The 24,199-nt window shown below is 38.3% G+C and overlaps 1 long non-coding RNA gene across 1 annotated transcript in view; it reads right to left on the bottom strand.

Moving 5' to 3' along the window:
* The window catches only part of LOC131919194 (uncharacterized), a 92,856-nt gene extending 68,984 nt beyond the window's left edge, over nucleotides 1-23,872 (bottom strand). Inside the window, exon 1 of the long non-coding RNA XR_009381188.1 lies at nucleotides 23,340-23,872. This is a non-coding gene — a long non-coding RNA (uncharacterized LOC131919194). The remainder of the gene's footprint in view (nucleotides 1-23,339) is intronic.
* Between the last annotated feature and the right edge of the window lie 327 nt (nucleotides 23,873-24,199).

Here is a 24,199-nt window from a genome sequence, read left to right as displayed (position 1 = left end):
ATTTTGTATTTTGTCATGCAGAGGAAGGGCAATGCAGATTCTAAGATCTACAGGGAAGGGCATGCCAGAGTGTTTAGGGAGTGAGGAACATGTGATGGTTCAGCCTGGCTACAAATTCCATTTGACTGAGAAAGAAGGGAGATTACTGGCTGAGATCAGATATGCTCTGACAATCAACAGATTAATTTGTTGATGGGTTGGTGATACGATGGCATTGGAGGTAGTAAAAAGTAGGAGGCAGGGCCTTTGGAGGAAGTTCAGAGGCATGCCTTTCAGGCTCTATCTTTCCTTGGCCTTTTCTATATATCTTTCCCTCCTCTCCCCATTGCAAACTACCCACTGAGAGGTGACACACAGCTTCAACAGGCTCCTTCAGCCATAATGTCCTGCCTAAACACACAGGGCCAGTAACTGTATGAAACCCACACAGTACCCATGAAACGATGAGCAAAATAAAAATTTCTTCGTTTAATTATTCTAGGAATTCTGCCATACCACAGAGCAAAGCCAGCTAGTTCAGAGGGCTACCTCTGCTTTTTCTGCCTGTGAGTGAAGGTGTGGTTTTGGTGACATTAGGATATATTTCAAAGCTAAGAGTCCCACATTAAACCTAATCTCTCAAGTATCCAGATTCCTAGCTTTGGTACTTCCAGAATAACATCTAATATTTAACCACCATGGACAAAGGGCAGGGACACTGAAAGAACCCCCAGAGTTCATATGACCCATCCCTGTAGCTGCAGATCCACTGATTATCAGGTTCGTGAAATGTGCTACATCCACTTCTGCTATGAAGCCAACTAACTTTCCACCAATATTATGCCAATGATTAATTTGGAAACTCACCATACTGTGTGTGTCCATGTGTGACTGGCATGTGTGGGTACTGTGTACTCTTTTCACACTAACCCCTACTCCTTTAAAATATTCAAGTCTATCAATAAAGGCTATTTCTGTTTGAGCATTATATACTATCTAAAGGATCTTTGTTCAATTTGGCCTCACCAGAAAATACTGGTATTCCTGCCTATTGGCCTCGATGATACTCCATAAGGTTTATCTGCAAGCTGTGAGTTGTACCACCAGATTTAGAAAAAACAAAACAAAACAAAACAAAACGATAAAATGAAGCAACTGAAGTTTGAATCTGAGAAAAGAACATATAACTTTGTTAACTGAGGTGTCCTCACATGTAACGTATTTACCCTAAAAGTTACTCATTGCTTTTGGAAAATATAACTTCAGAAGACTGTCCCTCATTTCTAAATTGTGGAAGAGCCTTTTTAAGTACTGCTGTGTACAGCGGATAGTCCACTCCAGGTTCAGAACGTCACACGAATGGACTGAAAATAGTAACATCCACATGGAAGAAGCATGTTCAGTGGGAGTGACTGAGGGGATTAAAAACATTGGGGAATCAACAGTACACAAGCTCTTACCTGGCCTCAGAATCGCAGTGTTTCTTGGGTTTATTTCCTTGAACCTAGATTCAAGCACATACTTGCCAATTTTTGGTACTCTATAACCAGCTCTGTTTCCTTCTGCCCTGGGGCTACCAGGAACATTAAAAAAAAAAAGTCACAGTACTGAACCCTCAATTTCTACTTTATCCTTTATGTACACACAATTCACTTAAACACCTTTTAAATGGGTCATAAGTCATCAAAGGATCTGGCCTTCAGTTGTCTTAGTCAGTGACCATCCACACAGCAGAAGTTACCCTTTGTGGGTTTGCATCTTTGGGGACCAGAAGCTACAGATTCGGCTGTACATGGTTAAAGCAGGCTCGTAGTTTACACTGCTGATGCTGTGAGGAATGAATGGCCCCAGAGCAGCAAAGCTATTCTAGAGTTCCAAACTTTATTTACCAAAGCATGTACTCTGTACCACACAGAGAGAGCAGTACCAAGCAATTTAGTGTTTTTATTTATTGAAGGCATTCTGCTGCTAAAGCGTGTGCAGAGAACATGTGGCTAAACTTTGAAGTGTAATGCAATCCTGAAAGTGAAATAATCCGCAGCATAGTTAAGTTTTCCGCAAGTCTGAATAGAGAACATGAAAAATTCTCAAACTGGCAGTTTGCTGACTAGAAAACCACTGTATTTTCAAACAGCCTAATATGGCAGTTGTTTTTCATAGGAAAAGAAAAATCTAAAGACAACAGAGAGTCTGTAGATATTCCATACAGCTTGGCAAAACCTAGCTGCTAGTTTCTTTCTATCCTTGTTTTATGTTTTCATGTGGGACTTAACATTATCAATGAGAAGAAATGAAGAGAAGCAAGAGGGAAGGGCCAGGCTGTCATGCATTAGCCGCTTGTCTGCTATGGTTTTCCTAACGAACTGCCCACTGCTCTGTATCTCACGGATTACAGTACAACAGTAACTTCGTTAGTCACTGCAAATAGGACTTAGTGCCACCTTATTTACATTCTAGTACAAATAATTAGCATTTCATATTAGAGCCATCCGAGGCACTTCTGAGCTTGCAGCAAGACTATCTAACATTATCCAATATCAGGTTCCACATTCTGTGCCTTTTAGTTACAACAGTGTCACCAATGAGTCTACTGTGGCTTAAATTCCTGCCAATGATGTAGCCAGGGATATCAAAATGCTGCAGTAATTAGACTTCGTAAGCCTGGCTTCCCAGTGGTAGAACTGTCTTAGAAAAGGAGGAACTGATATTCAAAGTTTCTAATAGCTCAACCCTCCACAATTTTTGCTAGAACACGAATATGACCATTTCACAGCAGAAAGCAACTTAAGAAAAAGCTTTACTACAAAAGTAAAAAGACATGGAAAAACAGTGTCATCTGCTTTGATGACTGATGTCTTTGTCTAATAAAAATTTACAATTAATTTCAAAGATTCAAACTTGGCTATTAACTTCGTAGAACTCTTGAGAACAGTGTCTATATTTAACAAACTATAAATTCTATTCTATCAGATAAATTAGAATTTCACATTACATGAGCATTATTCTTGAATACATAAATTTGACATATAGATTTGCATATATTAGGTAACAAAATTACAGAAAGCATTTGTTAGCTACTTTCACTTTTAGGTAAGAGATGTGTATAAACTATGTATATGTACACATTTATATTTTTTAAATAAAAAGAAAGTTTATCACATTGCGAGCAGCAGCAAGCTGGATAACAAGCATACTTACTGCCAACAGCTCACATTTGCAGTTCTTTAATATGTTACCTGATGCTTTCTCCTACATGCACCTATCAGGAAATCACTGAGTCAAACAATTCTGAGTTGTGTGAATGGACTCTTCAAAGATGGAATGAGCTACTGTGACTCTAGCAATTCTGGAAAGGGTGTCAGTCGCCCCGGGCAACCCCTGGGTCCATACATTTGCCCTTACCGTTCTGACCTTTCCCTCTCTAGGCTTCATATTGGAATCGCTCCTCACCCACTCCAGCCCTTTATTTTCCTAAGATGACCAAGCCACTAGGTCCAGTTAAGCAACTCAGGTCTCCCAGGCCTCTTCATATTCCATTCACATGCCTTCCTTTGTATTCTGAAAGTCTCGCTCCTTCCAGCCTAGCCACAAAAAGGCTTTAGATGCCTGATCTAGACCCACTTCATTTATAAGAGGGCTGATATGTTAAGACTCTTCTGTCATGATATTTTAATTTCCAATTAATAGTTTAACTGTTCTCACTCAACATTTAAAAGAAATGGGTAAATGGGTATTAAAACTCAATAGAATAAGAAAAATTAACCTCAGGAACAAGGCAGCACATACCAACATTAAAAATAAAAGTGTTTAAGACTTTGGCTAAGAGCTCCCAGTGAATGGAACAGACATGAGAGGTTAGAAATCAATGATGATAATAGAAAGCACTCAGTTACAAAGCCCTTTCATATGTTATCTTTTCTATAAAGAGATTAAAGAACTTCAAAGAAACAGAAGCAGTCTCTTCTACACTAAATGTTTTGTTCCTTTCCATATTTCTCAACGGGGGCAGTGAATTACTTCTGTCTGAAGAAGCCTCTTCAAAAACAAAGCAAATGTCTGTAGAATTTTTGCAAGTTCATTGTGAGCTACAGTAACAAAAGTGGGTATATTTACTCTGCCCTGGCCACAGCTGGTGCTCAATCCAGCCACAGTTCCTTAGAGGGTGCAGATGGTTGTTTAGGAAACTGAGATAATAATTAGGTCCCATTTCTATAAAATCACATAGAAAAAGAGTAGACAGCTAAGAAAGCTATCCAAGCAAGAAGACTGCTAAAACTTGTTAAGGCCGATCCAGTGTTCCTCCTTCCCACATAAGCTCTAAAATGAGCCAGAGCATTTGGACAGCCAAGCAGTCATCTTGATCACCACTGAGCCTTCTTTTTCAGTTAAAAAAGAAGGACAGGCATGGAGATTTGAGTTTCATCTCTGTTCTTTAACTTCGGGCACCCTGGATAACTCCAGGTAAGACCCCTAGCAATAGCAGATAAGTAGCCTGAATTAGCCATCTCCTGTGACCAGATTTATGCCTAGCCCAATTGTCAATCAGAGAGGCTTCATTTAGCAACTGAAGGGAACAGATGCAGACCCACAGCCAAACATTAGGTAGAGTTCGAGGAATCCTGCAGAAGAGGGGGGGAAAGAATTGTAGGAGCCGGAGGGGTCATGGACACCACAAGAAAACCCACAGAACCAACTAACTTGGGCTCATAGGGGTTCACAGAGAGTAAATTGACAACCAGGGAGCCTACATGGGACTGACCTAGGCCCTCTGCATATATGTTACAGTTATGGAGCTTGGTTCTCTTGTAAGACTCCTCTAACAGTGGGAACAGTGGCTCTCTGACTTGTTACTTACTGGCTTTGGGACACTACTCCTCATATTGGGTCGCCTTGCCCAGCCTTAATACATAGGGAAGTGCTTATTCTTACTGCAATTTGATATGGCATGTTTTGTTGATACTCATGGAAGACCTGCACTTTCCCAAACAGAAATGGAGGAGGAGTGGATTGGAGGGCAGGAACCTTTAGAAAGGGGTTGAGGGAGGTACTGGAAGGAGAGGAGGAAGGGGAAACTGTGGCCAGGATGTAAAAATAAATGAATGAATGAATAAATAAATAAATAAATTTATTTAAAAAATACTGTATGGCTGAACCCTCCCCAATGGTTACCTTACTTTATTTTTTAACTTTCTTTACCTTTTAGCTCCTTTAGTTTTCCATTTGAATTTTAGCACTAGAACTACCATATGTGTTTCTAACAAAAGCTCGGTAGGTAATTTATTATAAGTAACACAATATTGACCGATACTTATATGAACTAATACATAAAGACTTCTTACAAATAAGAAAAATGGAAATTAACTCAGTAATAGGTGATATATCAGATAAGGGTGAAGTATGAAAACATACTCTAAATATGGGCAGCACAACTTCACTGCCTGGGTCCTGGACTAAATAAAATGGAAAAATTTGGTGGACTATCAGCATTCATCTTTTTCTGTTTCCTGTCTATGGACTATGCTGCTATGACTTCCCCCATCATCATAGGCTGCATGAAAATAGGAAACAAAGTACACTTTTTGACACACACACACACACACACACACACACACACACACACACACACACACTAAAATAAAAGAGAGAAAGAAGGAATGATTGGAACATTGAATCTCAAACTGTGTATTCAAAATTGGAGCATGAATGAAATTCTGTTAATTTTCAATGTTCGTTTTGAGACAGATTCCCATGTAGGCCAGGCTGGCTTTGAACTGGTTATGTAACATAGGCTGGCCTTGAACTCCAGCTTATCCTGCCTTTACCTCCCAAGTAGCAGGATTAGTTATGTGCCACCATACATCAAGCTTTATTTAACTTTTAAACCATAAACATGTGTTATTAACAAGTTACAAGAGAATCATAGTTAAGTGGAATATGGCAAATATGTATAAAGGCTAGTAATTATGTCATGTAACATGGGAAAGTTATTATATACAATATGAGGTATTGTAAAAACTGGTAAATATAGCAAAATACACTTAATTATACCAATTTTTATAATAGGGGAAAAGACAAGGTACTTAATGGAGATATAATTTTCAGTATTTGTAGAAGAAGGAATGTGTGGAAATATAAGAACAGAAAATGGTTCCACAAAAGTAGATGTATTTTAAGAGATGGATGCTCCACAGGAAGACTGTAAGAAGGTGGCTAAGCCTTCTAGTTCCTGGAAGATGAAATACCAGAATGACTTCACCAATTACAATATGCTCAGGATGAATAAAGTATTTGTGGTGAAATATGGCATAAGAGTGTGGCCAAGATACGAATGTGGTAAGGAATTATCAGTATTCCCAGTAGGATCATGGTTTTGAAAATTTCATTAATGCAATCAGGGAGTCTTAATTATAGTCAGTGGACTTACTCAAACAACACACATGCAGGACTCATATGACATTGGAATGATCAAGACCCTATGTAAAATTCAGTCAGTTACTTAGAAGGCTCACACTAACTGCTTTGAGAATGGATATTGTCTCTTTCTTGAATGTTTAAGATTATAGCAACCTGGAGAAAGTTGGGGGGATAAGAACTGGAAAAGTTCCTGGAAGATTAGGAAGAGTTTTAATATGTAATGAACCAATAACTAAATACAGTAGAAGAGAATGACATGATAGCATGTACTATGATGGGCCTTGGCAACTCTGTGTGTGTGTGTGTGTGTGTGTGTGTGTGTGTGTGTGTGTGTGTGTTAGGTGGTTGAAGAAATAAGGAAAATAATTTACCCTGAAGAGCAAGCATGTGGTAATAGAGTTCACTGGTTATGGGTGGTGCTTAGCAACATGTGTGGTAAGTTGTACACACCAATATACATCCAACACACACACACACACACACACACACACACACACACACACACACACACACACACACAAATGGATGCATATGGAACTGAATGCATGCACAATGGGTGGAATATGCCAATTTCAAACTGCTGATTCTTTGCTACACACTAGATATTGCCATTGGGGAGAAACTGGGTATGTGAGCTCTCTCTCCAGAAGTTTTGTAGCTTGCTATAAATATAATTACCTCAAAACTGAAAGTTTGAAAAAGTTAAGTCTATACTTACTACTATGAATCTAAATAAAATCGAGATGGATCATAGAATTAAATTTGGTAAAAATGAGAGGAAAAGCATTAGTTCTAGAAAAAAGTTTTGTTGGGCTCTTCAGAAGTGTTACATGGTTTCATTGGTCAGAGTACTTTTAACAAGTAAAACCAAATGTGGTGTTTTACAGAAAAATATCCACACACAGTATTTTATGGGAAACTGAAAACACAACAGGCATCCTGTGGCTGTTGGGACCAGCAAGCACCTTCTCTTCGTAGAGCACATGTCCTCCAGGTCTCTCAGGCCCTTGTAGGCCAAGCCCACTTCCATTAAGTGCCCAGGCTCCAGCAGTATTTTGGATTTTAGACCCACTCTAGCAGTAGGATAATTGTATAACCTCATGTTATATAAATTTGAAGTGCTTAAAAATTACAAAGGAAAATGTGATCAATTTGATTATATAAGAACAAACAAAATAAAAAGAAATACAATGAACTGGGAAGAGTTAATAGCTTTTAAACTGTTTTTATTATAAAAGGAGAAATTGTAGGGTGGAAAATCAAACAAGGTAAAGTCTGATTTTTTTTTTGTTGTTGTTGCTCATACACTCTACTACTCTAAGAAAATAATTTCTTTTGGAAAAAAGTAAACAGCAGTGTAAATGTAAAACTAGTTAAATAAAAATAAAATCAGTATGAAAAGCTTAACATAGTAGTTGGGAATGTGAGATCAGCAAACTCTACTGGAATCCAAGGCAACCGTGAACCACATTATCTTGGTTACACTGTAGAACACAATTCAGCACATAGTGAGTGTTCAATGCTATTAGCAAAATCCAGACTCCTTATGGCAGTTACAAAGATCATGGGTATGGTTCCAGTCTACATCTCCAAATCCTCTGATGGCTCCCCATGTATTCACTACCCTGACCACAACACTATCCCCATGGTTCCCTAACAAGCCAAATCTTTCCTGCATGCTCTGTTACTTGGGAGACCTTTTGCACTGTAGCTCAAATGTCAAAACCTAAGAAAGTCTTTTGCTGTTTATCAAACTTTTCATCTGTATGAAGCTATTGTCTTGTGCCTGTTGACTTGCTGTTAAAGGAGAAGGTGTGGAACTCACTAGGTGCCCCAAACCAGACACAGTTAGAGCCCCAGCATGTAAAACAGATGCTCCTGGGAGCCACAGAATGAACATTGATTGGATGGATTAAATAGCTTTATGCAACCACGGTCAGGAAGAAATGGAGATTTTATGTCCAACAGCAAGTAACATTTTGAGCTTAAATGTTTAATTCTGATTAATATCCCATAAAGTTCACAAGAAAATCCAATCATATAATTATATTAAGAAAGAATATTTGGGACACAAAGACAAGCCACAGCACAACAAAAATGAATGTCATTTTGATAAATATTAAGCAATCTAATTAGACGGCCACCATACCGACTTTTGTATAACGTTTTTGACCTGCAAATTGTGCCTCCACACCATGAAGGCAGCTCTGTAATTACACCAATCACCACGGCTAAAAAGCTTAGAAACAGAACGAGCCAGTAAATCAACATAAAAGACATAATTGCCATATTCAAAGATCATATGAGGCTGCTTGTTATCTACAGTCCAATATGGTTATTACGGGGGGCGGGCAGCAAGAAGAACCAAAGTCAGGATGCTTATCTTGTTCACAGCTGATGTGAACAAGGTTTACACCTAAATCTAGAAAGATTTTATTTATTTTTGCTTATTTTTCCTTGGTTTCACCACCTGAATTTGGAGATCTTTTAAAACCATCCAGGTGGTCTTTGCAGATCAACTGCATAATCCAGGTGGTTATATCACTGGAAATATTTAAAAATATGTCATGATGAGAAGTGACCCACTGGGTTAAAGCCAAACCTTTGTAGGATACTGGAAAAATTTTGAACAGCATAATAAAGCCAGATTGAGTTAATGATCTTCAACTTTGGCCCTCATTATTCTGTAAAGTTTGACTTGTTTTGTTTTCTTTCCCTTTCTTTCTTTCTTTCTCTCTCTCTCTCTCTCTCTCTCTCTCTCTCTCTCTCTCTCTCTCTCTCTCTCTCTCTTTCTTTCTTCACTGGCCTTGAACTCCCAGAGATCTGCCAGCCTGTGTCTCCTGACTTGGGATTAAAGGTGTGTACCACTACATCTGACTTTGCAATTTTTAAAATGTCGGTATCAGGGTTGTCATATCTTAATTTTTTTGTTCTACTCCCTCTTAATAAATTCCATAGCTCTTACAGATAGATCAGTTGCTGGAGCTCATCACTGACATCATCATTTTTATTATACTAGTTTTTGACATAGGGACCTGTCAGTTTTGGCTCGTTTCCTCAGTAAACTGATAGAATCTGAGTAGAACATCCTGAACTTTAGATCTCTGGACATCAAAACTGGCCTTACACAGTGGAGTCTTGTTTTAATGGCAATAAACAAGAACAGAAAATAAAATAAAATAGAATATAGTACATGTAGGAAACACAACAAAAGTTATATTTTTGCTTTGTAGTTTTCAGGTAGGGGTGTGTGCATGCCTGTAGTAGGTCACAATGTATCATAATGTACTATATCTTCTGAATGTGGGTTGCTACCCCAAAAGACAGACAAGTCACTGCAGATGATCTTCAGATTCCTCTGATATTTACAATATGGAATTTTTAGGGCTGTAATTCTAGATGCTAATTTTTCTTTTTACATCATCACTCATTAAGAAGTATTACTGAGTTATAGACAATTTTATCCAAATGAGACTATTAAGAAATTATCTCATTACTGAATATAAAATGCTCATTACTAGGAGAAATTCACAAGAAATAGATTTCTAGCAGGTTTTCTAAAAATAAAGTTAAAAATTAATTTCTATAAAACTTTTCAAATGAAAATACCCATAGTTAGGGTATCTGTTAAAGAGAAAATAAAACAAAAACTGTCCTTGAAAAACTAGTATGTAACCTTGCCACATCATCTTACGTATAAAGTTTGAAGTAAAAATATGTGAATTAGTGGAGCAGTGGTGGCACTCAGGAGACAGAGCCAGGTAGATCTCTGTGAGTTTGAGGCCAGCCTGGTCTACAGAGTGAGTTCTAGGACAGGCTCCATAGCTACACAGAGAAACCCTGTCTCAAAAAAAAAAACAAACAAACAAACAAAACAACAAAAAAACCCCAAAATATCTGAATTTAGAAGACACCTCACACATTAGTCACATGACATGAAGAAATCACATCAGCACTAACCAAGAAACTCCTCCCTGATGACTAGATTTCCTAGTACTGGAAGTTTCTATACAGAGCGCTGGGGTTGGGGGTGGGAGTCATCAATATTCTTACCCAGCTGTGAACCCTATGAAGTGTAATAATGACTAGCAGGGCAAGACAGGCCCATGGGTGTAACAGTGGCAAATTATTGTTGGGGGCGGGGGATAACCAACTACTTTCTGATTGCATTTAAGGTTCTTTCCATAGGAGGAAACACATGGCTGGTACTGAAAATTTGGCCAAGAACCTATGGCTGGGGGCTCACAGTTGTCAGAAGTGAACCTATTATAGTGCTAAATGGAATCAAATTACCTTTTAAATTCTTATCTCTTTATCCATAGATTAATGCAGTTCTTAGACATCATCAAGGAAGTTTCTCTGTGTGATGGACAGCAGCTAACACAGAAACAAATGCTAGTAGTCAATGTACAGAGAATCAATGATGGTAGAGTGCTCAGCCAAAATGAGATACAGATACCACATTCCCTCCCAAAGGCTCAGGGATCACCAAAGAGAGAGGGAGGAAACACTGTAAGAGCCAGAGTTAGAGAGCACTGGAGCAAAATCGTGGTTTCTGGACATGACAGGACCACTGTACTCATGAACACACAGAGGCTGGGGCTGCCTGCCTAATACCAAGGCAGTCTATATTCCAGCATGGAATGAGAAGGGGTTCGTGAGCCTTCACCCCTAACTGAGAATCTGTAGAGAGCTGGTGGATTCGGAAGCAGGGGTCAGTTTTCTTTACGCATATGACTCTTAGAAGGTCAACCATACTCTAGTAGATTGTTGCATACTCACCAATTGGAGTTGATGGGTTATAGACTTAAAAAAAAAAGATGATAAGAAGTTAGTAATGGGGACTAGAGAGGTGAGATGGATGAAGGAAGAGTTAAAGGCAGGAGTTGGGGGTAATATGACCAAAATGCATTGTACCATATTCTAAAAGAATTAATAACTACTTATTTAAAACAACTGAATTTAGATTTCTAGAAGATATCCATGCAAAGGAGATATATTTAACCTTAAAGCATTTTCTACAGATACAATCTGAAGAAGGATTTCTAAGATAAGAAAGTTTAATTATATTTAAGTCTTTGCACCACTGGCCCTTAGTTTACTCAGAAAAAGAAAATCCCAAGCAGCCATCACCTAAGTTTCTCTCTAGGATTACTCGCAACAGGTTCACATACTGTACAGTGAGGGACACTTCTATTCATCACAAGCTTCCATAAATGAGTACATGTTATTTCTAATCAAGCCCGTCCTATCCCAGTGCTCAAGGAAGTGAGTTCCACTCAGTGTGTGGTTGAGAGAGGACATGTATCTGTGTCTGGCTCAGACCAGAATCTCTCAACATTAGGACACCTGTGCATGCTTAGCTCAGCAACAAAACTGCTGCCACAACGCCTCCCCCTGCATTTGTCCCTAATACCCCATGCACACCCGCCCTGCTAATACAGAGAGGAATTCAGAGTCTGGTTGGCTTAACTTGTACTTCACCATGATAGAGATGGCAACTCTAAACGTTCATTGAATTAGTTTCTTACATTACTCTATAACAAAACTCAATTTGTTTGTATTCTTCAGACCCAGGAATTAAAGTCACATACAGAAAGTAGATATCCCATTTTTAGGGTATTTATTTGTTCTGCATAAACTCACATTCCCATCAAATGGCTCAGAAATAAAAGTAATACATAATATGTGCTGTTTGGAATTTAAGTGTTATGTATGGATAACAGAGTACAGTGGATGAAAGAAATAAGCATGAAAGCTAGTCTAAGTCAAACATCACCCTAAGATGAACCACGAAAAATAAAAATTTACTTTCTTCTCTTTTTTCTATATCATCTCATCTCAGAAGTTCAAGTTTATGAATTATTGAATTGGTGAGTAATTTACCCCTTTAGATTGTCTAACTTTGCCTCTGAGGAGTCGTGTCACTTCCTCTTCATGTCAATGTCATGCATGGCTGAGTTGCCACAATCTGCTTCGGCCACTGGAGCTCAAGCCATTCAGAGCCATCAAATCAATTATAACAGGCGCTGCTGTCTTACAACGCCACCGAGTGATTGATACCAAACCCTGCCCGCTTTCAGTTCTCAGCTGACAGCAGCAACCCCCTGCCCGCTCACACAGCCGTTTGTCATAAATCAATAGCAATTCCACCAGGCACAAAGGTACTGGACTCTCACTCCAACTGGTCTCATTCTGTTTTCAAATTGAAAATATATACATTAGGGTTAAATGTCAAAGGTTTACTTTTTAAATTGTCTAAGATTACATGTAAATAATGTAATAATAAAATATCCACTTTAAATAAGAATTTAGCACAGAATTTGACTAATATTTAAGTTAAATTTAAATTCAATTCAACTTTAAAAGTGGATCACTAAAATTTTAAGAGAAGATTTTATAATCAGAAATTTTATAAGACAGAAAAATGACATTTTATTTCAGCTCACTTCAGATCACATATAATATTTTTTACTATTTAAAACCATTCAAATAAACATCAAAATTGAAATTTTTTGGTGCATTTCAGCAATGTCATTCATTATAAAAACCAAGAAATTAAATGTAATATTAATAAGCGATGAGTACTGACTACTCATATATATGACTGTACTTTGTAGATATAAAAATATAAAAATTTCAGCACAAGTTACTTATAGACTGTAACCAGTACACTGAAAAACGTTTTTGTTCCCCCCTCCAAAAGAACCCCTACCTTGCTATTTGTAAGAAAGCAACATGATCTAATCTAAGAATTTGGAGAATACTGTGAAAATTGGCTAATACATTAGCATTCAGTTTTCAACATCTAAAATATTTATTAAAATATGTATATACTTGACATCATATTAAGTAGTATGCTAATTGAAATGACAGTGATTCTTGCAGTCACTTGGAACAAAAAAATGTGTAAGATATTAATGCTATTGAGTTATATAAGGAGAAAAAGGCATACTTACTATATATTACACAGCATTTTTTATGACAAGCACAGGCGTTTCATATACATGTTTTCATTGGCTATTCAAATTTCTAAAGTCGGTATCATTTCCAACTTAACTAAAGGCAAAGGCACGTATTAAAGAAACCAAATTTGAAATAATTTCTGTCTAGTTTCCAACACATGAATTCTACATGTACTTATCTAGAATTCATCATTTACTGAGAAATTATTGTGGGTTCTATCCTATACTAAGGAAAAAAATACTGGACTCAGGAAAAAACACTGGTGCCAGGATGATAGGAAAATAAAAAGCATAAAACCAAGGAGGTTATGTCAACCTTCCAAGAAGTGTTCTGTCCATTACCCTACGTCAGGCGAGATAGAGTACAGTTCTCTTTGCAAACCCCAGGCATTTGTGTGCTGTATAAGCATGCTAGATCTTCCATAATAAACTATTCTCTTAACTTTGCCCTTTTTCTCATCTATGAAAATGGATTTACCTAAAAAAAGTGCTTTTAGATATAAATTAATTAACCTAAACACCAGAACACTTCATTTGATAGTTACTCATTAATGTTAGCTTTATTTTGCACACACACACACACACACACATATGCCATTATCATATATAGAAAGCATAGCCAACTTCATTTAAAATACAATAGTACTAGATTTAGAGAGTCCATGACCAAACTGGTGCCTGTGTTAATAATGGCCTGAGGTCACTTTAGTTAGAGAGTCTGGTTAAGAAAGTGGTTTCCAAAGTGAGAAAGGACTGTAACAGCCATAGGATACATGTAAATGGGGCAGTGAGACATCAGGAGTGGCCAGCTGAATGGAGCAGAAAAGGCATGTGACAGGAGGTGACAGGAGCCAGCAGAGGCAGTGAGTGCAAAGCACAGACAGACCAAAGCAGGCTAACAAGGGATGATTGGTGACTGGCTTAAGACCTACTCTCCTAGGAGCTAATGCTGTTATGCTAAGTACGTCCTGGCTAAGATATGACCTAGTACCAAATAGTAATACTACCAAAAGTAGAATATACACAAGAAGATATATTTCCCAATGGTATATTACTAAAACTTACAATCTCAATAATCCACAAAGATAACTTTAAGTGGTATCTCTTGAACAATTTATCCCCCTCTAAAGCTTGTAGCACCCATAAAATAATTATTTTTAAAGATTTACTAGTATGTGTATGTGTCTGCATATATTTATGTTCACCACATGTATACATGTGCCTGTGGAGGCTAGAATATGTTGGATTCCCAGGATTTGCAGTTATAGGCAGTTGTAAGCTGCCCAATGTGGGTAATGGGAACCAGACCTAGATCCTCTGCAAGTGTAGCAAGTGCTCTTAATCACTGGGCCGTCTTTCCTGCCCCAACAATGGGATTCTTCAGATCCAGTCAGTACTCATCTGTGCTAGAAACAGGTACAGAGTCAACTAAGAATCAATTTGACCATTATATACATTTCCTTTATGACTGTTTGTACCATTTTCCCTCCCATACCTCCTGTCTATAAAAACCAGACTGTATGTCCTAGCAATGATTTTCTCACTTTCAGAAGGCTTTTCTTCTCCATTATCTTAAGGAGTGAAGCAATACAATTGCATGTATTAAGAATATCCTCGGATTGACATTTAAACTCCTTCTTTACCAGCCTCTCAGTCTCTTCTGATCATTCTCTGAAGAACTATTCCTCATGCTTAAATCCCAAGTATCAAAATTAACAACTGTTAGTAGAGGGATTAGGGAAGGGATTTGAAAGTTTGAATTTGCATAGAGTTAAGAATGTGATTCTGTAGAATAATGTGCTGTAGAAAATAAACGAAACACATTCCATCTACTGAATTGCAATGCGAGTCTTGAATGTATTTGGCATCCTAATGCTGAACTGTTAGATGGTTCATGGCATACTAGAAAAACCACACCACAACCAAGAGACAGGAATTCTTCATTCCATATGTCCAATGTGAGCATGTCACTTAAGTCTTCTGTGTGTTTGTGTTGCCATTTGTTAGTCAGGAACATGAAGGTCAAAATGTGTCATCACTGGGCTGATCTTAACATCAAGAACAGTAACACCACAACAGGAGTATCTGAGTGTCTATGTTGTTCATGCTATTCTAAGTGTTACTCTGAGCAAAGCAACCTGCAAAAAGCTTTAAAAAAATAAAATAAAATTCATTTATGTCCATAGAAAACCTATGAAACATGTTTATGGCTCTTATAGACAAGGAAACTGAGGCATGGAGAGATCGGATATCAAAACTGAATTGAGAAATAAGTGACAGGTATCATCATGGTACAAGGAGAGATGTGTGGCCACTAGGCTTCAACACAAACACCTGTGCCTTCAGAGGCTTTACTAAATATTACCGCTACCCACAAGGACACTGATAGAGTGGAAAAGGATGACCTAGAGCAAGGGAAAGATATGAAGAAAGGCCATGTAATTTCCCTCTCATCACCCACCCACTTCAATCCCTCCTCACTATTTTCAGCAGTTCAGAGCTAAGTAGTGTTATCCAAAATGGTCAGCCTGTAATTTAAGCACAGGGAAAATGGGGATAAGGGAAAAGGAATGCATAAAGACAGATTAAGACATTGCATCACGGTAGTTTATAGTTTTACTTTCATGTTTGTATATTATACTGATATTTGAGTAAATCTGACAATTCATATTTCATACATCATGACAAGGAAAAGAAATGACAGATTTATAGGTGGCCATTTTCAAAGAGACTATTACATTTCCAGTGAAAAATGCTAGAATGAGGAATAAAGAATCCATATTTATAGAAATTGAAGGAATTTCACATAGAGTTGAAAAGTGTAGATTATACAAGGGACTTGGAAAGGTTCTATGATGGCCAAGCAGTACAATCTGTTGAAAGAGTGAAGAGGGGATGAGCCTGAGAAGACATTTAGAGCATCAAGTTTTCAAGCATGTATACAACATGAAAATATTGTGTTCAGGAAGATCTTCTCAGCACTGTGGGTAGAATAGTGAACAAATGAACTGGAACAGAGAAAACTGGAAGGAGGGAGCTATAGGGATATCACAATTAAACAGTCCCAATATGGTGTGGGACTAAACAAGGCAGCAGTATTCACAGCCAGAGCCACACGATATGAGTGGCCCGGAGGAGAGGGAATATACCAAATATGGAGAAGAATTTGGTGTGTGTGTGGTAGCAGTTACCCCAAGGATTTGAATATAGGGAATGTGGGGAACAATATGGGCAGCAAGGGAGGTGTTTTCCAACAAGGGGTGAAAATATAAGGGTAGGCTGGGTTGGAGTTGAATAATAAGGATCACGTCACATCCTGCTGGGGAGCTTTGGGGAGACCCTTGGAGTGGATTAGAGAGGGCTAGGTGTGCATTCACTCTTGTCCCACCTCTTACAGGTAGGTGTTCAAGACAGCCCAAGTTGAAGAAAGCCCAGAAAAAGTTTGAAGGTCTATTTTCTGAACATTTGAAAAAAAAGGTAGCCTATTATTATTTTTTATAATAGCCATTTAAAATATTCTAAGAAAAAGGCTCCTTCTAGCCATTGGAATCTGTAACCACCACCCCATTCAGAGTTATATGGGGATACTTAGGGAATTAATGGGATATTTGTAAAACATTTTCATTTCCTTTAAAGTTTTTATTTATCATCCATTTACATATATTTAAATGCAGTTAGAAAAGCATGTTTAAATTCAATTTCCCTTGAAATTGCCAAGGGACAGCAACAGGGAAAATTAAAAAAAAAAAATCACTGTAACAGGAAAAAAAATTCTTATGTACCACACGGGCATCACTGTCGCTTTCCTCTCTCAACACACACACACACACACACACACACACACACACACACACACACACACTCACACACACTCTTACACACACACACACATACATAGACACACACACACACATACACACACACATACACACACATACTACACACACACACACACACACTCATACACACACACACAGACTCACAGGTATAAGCATATGCAGACACACACTTAACTGAAGTTGTGGTAAACTATACTGTTATGACTATAAGTTAAGACTAAAATTACCCCCCTCTGGTAAAACTCTAAATTAAAATTGTATGAGTTCCAGTTACACGATGTGTTCATTTTGAGGAAATATATTGTGCATTTTCTCATGCATGCAACTCTATAAAAATGTAGTAACAACCAACTTTTTTAGCAATGTCAGTTAGCCTTAAACTAGATGAAAAAAAGGGTAGCCTATTATTTTGAAAAAAAAGGTAGCTTGTTATTATTTTTAATAATAGCCATTCAAAATATCATACGAAAAGGGCTCCTTCTAGCCATTGGAATCTGTAACCACCACCCCATTCAGAGTTATATGGGGATACTTAGGGAATTAATGGGATATTTGTAAAACATTTTCATTTCCTTTAAACTAGATATCATCATTGGACAGATGATATCAATCAGTTAGCTGGAAAAACTATGATCTAGGGACAGAAGGCTTTGTGAATAGAGAAATAATAGCCACTTCAAGTTCCCTTAGTAATTCTATCTTCTGGGCACTCTTAATCTAGGGAATCAGAGGAAGAATAAACATCTTAGTAGGAGACTTGACCACACCAACAAGCAACCAGGCTTCGAAGAGGCACAGAGCAGCAATGACTCTTTTTGGCCAGGAGCAAGGCGGATACAGAGAATGGAAGGTATCATCTAAAAGACAGCTGTGAAGCTGAGTATGCTCCTGAACAATGGAGGAGCCACAGACAGAGACTGACTGATGTGGAAGCAAAGGGATGTTGGTAGAAATGGCTAAAGTTCACAGGTGTCAGTTCCAGGACGGTTTGTATGACTCTTTCACAGGCACTGGCAACATTAGCTTGCCAGGAAGAAAGAATGTTAAAACTTAGGTATTTATTTGTCTTTCTTTTTTGCTTTTATAGCTTTAAAGCAGAGCTTGAGGTTTGTCATCACATGTCACAAAAGCCATGAAAGTAAAAGATAAAGCAAAATAGAGAGATATGGGACCAAAACACAACACAACAGAGGCCAAAGGAATTTGAACTGTGATTACTGAATTATGCAATTTAGGGGTTATCTTTCAAAAAACAAATTCCAAATATTTATCAATCTCTTCGGTTATATCTGGAGACCATTATTTACAAAAGGGATCTGAAAAAATGTCAGAAGAGATGTTTTAGAGGACTGTGTCAAGGATGCTATGTTCTTTCATTATCTAGGTGAGGAGAGACTGTCTAGTGGCTCTAGAGACACTCATGGACAACTGAGAATTAGCTGCAAGGCAATGGTGACCCAAATCCAAGTATGGGTAACAGATGAGGCAAAGCAATGCGGCATAGATAAACACGTACCCAGCACTGCAGCCTTTGCATGTGATCAACAGCATGCTACTACTAGGCTCAGAACAGGAGGCGGACATGAAAGGAGCCACCCAGCACTGTTCTTCTCACTTCTGGGAACTATTTCTAAGAAACTGATACAAGGCGAATCACAACAATCAATGCACAGCTCAGGCATGTCTAAGATCTGCCTTTTAGATGAAGACATTTTCTACCTATTTTACCAAATGACATCTCCTCTGGTTGTTTACCAGTTTTCAATGTTAAAATTGTGTTCCAAGCTCTGAGCAAACAGGAAGAATGTTGATGAAAAAGGGGTATATCTAGCCACTAGAACTTTAAGTCCCTGAAAAAAAGAAATTGAGGAAGATGTCAGAAAATGGAAAGATCTCCCATGCTCATGGATAGGCAGAATTAACATAGTAAAAATGGCAGTCTTACCAAAAGCAATCTACAGATTCAATGCAATCCCCATCAAAATACCAACACAATTCTTCACAGACCTGGAAAGAACAATACTCAACTTCATATGGAAAGACAAAAAAAACCCAGGATAGCCAAAAGAATCCTGTAAAATAAAACAACCTCTGGAGGCATCACGATCCCTGGCCACTAGCTCTTGGAATGATAATCTTTCTTTTTTTATTTTGGGCATCCTTTTAAAAAAATGTCACCTAATAGATGGTAATTCTGTCCATGTTCTATATCACTTTTCTTCCCTTTAAATTAATTTTCAGCCAAGATGTTACCAGTTTAGCATCATTTATATTATATGTATCTTTTACTTTCAAATAGTTTCAATAGTTTTTTTCTTTTTTAGAGAAAAACAAAAATGTCAAATGACCAAACACACATACACACACACACACACACACACACACACACACACATTTTACCTATCTTTTAAAATCTGTACAATTCTTAAGATTTTAAGTTGTTTTTAAGTTGAAACTTGATGTTGAAAGGTAAGAAATATTATTCCAGATAATTACATCCCAAATCCTCTTTTTCTGAAAAGGGAATCTTTGCTTTATAGTAAGATTTTGAGGAATTTGAACAACTGCTATCCACTACTTCTGAAAGTTCTGATTCAGTAGCTCTGGAGTGAAGTACAGTGAAGAAATTTTAAAGGTAACCAATGAGTATGCCCACGTAAACTCACATAACAACAGAAGAAGGAGGAAGCAGAACAAGAAGAGCAAACAGCCGCAGACATTGCCCAGTCAGCCATGTCACAGCAAGGCTCAGGCTCAGAACTGCCAACAGTATTTCTCAATTATGTGATATATAACTCAAATAGTGGTTTATTTTCATATAATAACTAGCAAGGAGAAAAAGGAATGTATGTTTTAGAAATAAACAACTGAACTACCATCATCCCAAAGTTATAAAGTCATGCTGAGATGCCAAAGAGAATATTTAATTAGTAGTTGGAAACTATTCACTTTTGTCTGATTTACTTAGTCACAAATTGTTTAATGTTGGGCACAATCACAAAGAATTCAGATAAATTTTTAAGCTGTGAGGTGTGACATATTTGTCTGAAACTTAATGAGAAAATGACTGAAACAGCAACACAAAAACCATTCCGAACAACAAAAGTGAAGAGATACCATCAGGCTGTCAAATAGCCAATACGGGAGTAATTGATGTTAGTTACCAATGTGAGGGGGTTAGTCATCAATACAGTTCAGTGCATGCATGCACACACACAGAGAACATTTTCCTTAGCGTTACTTGACTTGGATGTAAGTGAAGAAACACTAGCCCTTTCTATAAACACTCGCTTTTGTAGGTGGAGGTGTAAACCAGGCTGCCTCCTCCTACAGAGAGGCATGGCCTCACTAGGATGGCTCACCAGCCTTACTGGGAGCAGGATGAGAGGATCATCATGATACCCTAGTCTTTCAAATTTCCTTTATTTAAAGGTTAAGGACATAGATTTGCTTGAGTGGCAGCTAAAATAGATTTTTTTAAAATTCAGACCATCCGTTCTCTCATTCTCCCAGTCCAGTGGTACTTCATAGTGCTCTAACTTGCCTAAGGAATCTTGTGTGAAGGAGGGCCTCAGAACCTTACCAGCAAGGCTCCAGAGCTATGTTCTACCTCTGTGCATTATTGCCTCAAGAAAGCAAAGTTCTTATATTCAAATGCTATCTAGAACTGCAGGCTTCTTTCTGTAGAAGCTTGTCTTGTCAGGTATGAGGGAAGGAAAAGCATTTTGTCTCCTGAGTTTTCTTTTGCCCAGGCCAAGTAGCCGGAACTCAGAGTCAACCATTAGGTAAAGAGAGAGCCTAGGTTAGAGGTCTCCATTAGGTCCCTTCTCTAGGAGCTTGGGGAACCATGCAGAAGAGGGAGAAGAGGAATTGTGGGAAACAGAGGGGTAGAGGACACCTTGTGAGTAAGGCTGGCATAATCAAGTAGGCAAGACTGAAGTGACAGTTATGGAGTTTGCATGGGTCTGTGTTAGGTCCTCTGCATATATCTTATGGCTGTTGGCTTGGTGTTCTTGTGGGACTGCTAACAATGGGGATGGGGGTGGGGTGTTTCTGACTCTTTTCCCTGCTGTTGGGGACACTTTCCCTCCTACTGGGTTGCCTTGTCCAGCCTTGATATGAGGGTTTGTGCCTAGACTTATTCCAACTTGTTACGCTATGTTCTGTTGATATCCCTCAGAGGCCTGTTCTTTTCTGAAAGGAAATGAAGGAACAGAGGATCTGGGGGAGAGGGGAGATGTGGGATACTGGGAGGAGTGGAGGTAGGAAAGCTGAGTTTGGATGTATAGCATGAGAGAGGAAAAAACAAATTGGAAAAAAAGCGCCAGAGGCTCGTGTCTTCCTCTAGACAGTACCTGGGAATGTTGTCTTGTTTTAGCTATCCTATCAGCTAGAACTCAGAAGAGTGTCTTCTGCACAGTTCTATGGTGTGGACTCTGGAACACAGGTAGCAGCTCCTACAGTGCGATCCCCAGAATACAGCTGGTGGGAGTTCTATGTCTCACAGAATGGCGCCCCTGTGACATTTGAGTATTATGTACTCTATAATCAAAAAAGCCTCATCATATTCAAGTTCTAGGTCTTTCGTCTCTCTGGATACAAGGCCAAGGACTTTATTGGAGCAAGGGTGGGCTGCCATGGCTATGCTGTGCCTCTGTTCTGCCTGGAAGCATCTGGCATACTGTTTTGTCTAACACACATTCTCTCTGTCTACGATGCATGGATGTTCTAGGCTTCATTTGTTCATGGAGCTGAGCAATTTGATCAGGACAATAGCCGCAATTGGTAAATCTGACAGCATCTCCATCTGATACATTGACTGAGGAAGAAGAATCTTCCTGACATTCTGGAGTTCCTTTCATTTATCATGTTGAGAACTCAGTGTTTGGGAAGTGCAGACAAATATTTTAAAGTAGATGATTTAATAAACTTTTATCTTATCAAAGAGATTAAGGCATATCTAAAATATTTGCATACATACTTTACAAAGAAGATGTATATTTTAAAATAGTGTTTGATATATAGTCCGTGGGGATTTTCTCCACTCAAACACTCGGAACAAAGAATACAGGAGTCAACAACTCCATTTCAAGCATTTTCCCATAGAATTTATGGAATGGTTTCTACTTTCATGAATGAATGAGACTAACTGGTTTTGTATTTGAAGCATACAAACAATTTATTATGAACACCATAGTCAGAAGCTAATTTCTTTGGAGGCCAAAATGATATTCTGATAGTCACCTTTCCACAAGAGTAGGAGCGATAACAAAAATTTTATTCCGGGATTCTTCTCAGAAAAAAAAAAAAAAATCACATTTAGGCTTCCTTTCCCTGTGCTTCATTTTATCTTTAGTTATGATTAGGTAATCGCCATAACAATTTTGTCTGAAAAGAAACAAATGTTGTGCTGATAGTCAGAATCAGCTTGATAGAACAGGCCTGCAATATTAGGTCTACTGAGTCTAATAGGATTTTCGGCAGGATGCACCATCAGTCTGTTCAATTAGAAGGCAGATAGGTTACATTTGTGCCTTGAAAACTACCTCAAAATTTATTACTGTGTTTATGCAGCAGCTGGTATAGTAAATTTTAAAAATCTCATGAACTAGCCATTTTTATGGGTCAGTACAACTTTAAAGGGAAGATATAATAGCATAATCATACCTCACAGTTTTTCTTTAAAATTATGATGACTTTTTTTTCCTACTCAAGTGCTTGTAGCAATTAGGTTTCATGATGAATTACTGCTTGTCAGGTTTAAGCACATTTCCTCAAATTGAACTAGCTTGAAAGACCAAGCAATTGGTAGACATCACTATATCTTTTATTTTTCAAGAGGAGTGAGTTCTCGTTTCTGCTGATTTTCGGTTTCAGCTCATTTCTGGCAGTTAAATCATAAGTCTCTAAAAATAAGGCCTTATAAAGAGAGGGGGAAGTTACCAATACAAGCTGAATCTAATACCCATGTGGATTACAATGGGTTGGTTCCGACCAAATGAATATTTTTACCTTAGGCCACAGTAATGCAGTTTCAGATGGAAATAAGAAGAATCATTGATCTGTCTCTTATAGCCTCTGGGCATTCTGATATTGAATGTAGGCCTGGATAAACAGTTGTTAGGATTTGCCCAGCACCTACCTCTGAGGGACTGGTGTCAAATTGATGTCCATGTCATCAGTACCTTCTCAACAGGTCTTACACAGTCTTCTCTCTCTCTCAGTCCCAGATCAACAGTTGTCAGGGGCTGAGTCAAGCTGTGCTTCTGCCCACACCATGGCACTGTCAGCCCTGTCGGCTGCTCAAATGATTTTTTAAGCAGAGCAGCCGGTTGCCTTCAGCAGCGATGCTTTTGGGGGCACTCCGTGCTGTTCACCCAGAGTCTCTGGCTGCTCTACAACTGTGCTAGTTAAGGGATCGACAGAAGGAACAACAAATGGCTACAATTAGCATTCGCCCTGCTCCCGCAAAAGAATTTCATTGCTATGGCAACAGGAGTTGCCCAGACAACACAGGGCTTTGGCTTAGAACAGTGTACTGTGTTGTACCATGTATGGAACAAAATAGCCATGGATCAGGCTCTTGCTTCATGGCACAGAAATCTCTGCCATTTAAGTGTAATTAACAAGAACTGATTTCTTAATTTGCAGAGCTCACCAAGGTACTGGCTGTTAACAGCCTAAGCAAAATATCATTGATCTATTGTTTTGAAATTTCACAAAATAATTAAAGAATGATTAAATTAGATCCAGCGCATATTGTCTTCTATTTCTAAACATCATAAGAGGCAGTCAAGACTGTTTCTGCTGTCCCACTGCTGCTTACAAATGTATTTCTCCTTCTGTAAGTTCCATGATATGAATGTATGTCTATGACTAATGACTAATTAATATGCATTACCTTATATCTGGCTATTCAACCAGGTTCCAGAAGGCTGTATTTGCAGCAAGAAGGAACAATATATCCAGGCAACTTACAGTAAGAGCTGCAATACTGAGGTC

This window comes from Peromyscus eremicus, chromosome 9, assembly GCF_949786415.1.
Source record: "Peromyscus eremicus chromosome 9, PerEre_H2_v1, whole genome shotgun sequence".
In the NCBI taxonomy this organism is placed as follows: domain Eukaryota; kingdom Metazoa; phylum Chordata; class Mammalia; order Rodentia; family Cricetidae; genus Peromyscus; species Peromyscus eremicus.
Note: the sequence above shows the minus strand (reverse complement) of the source record. Positions and strands in the feature narration are given on the sequence as shown.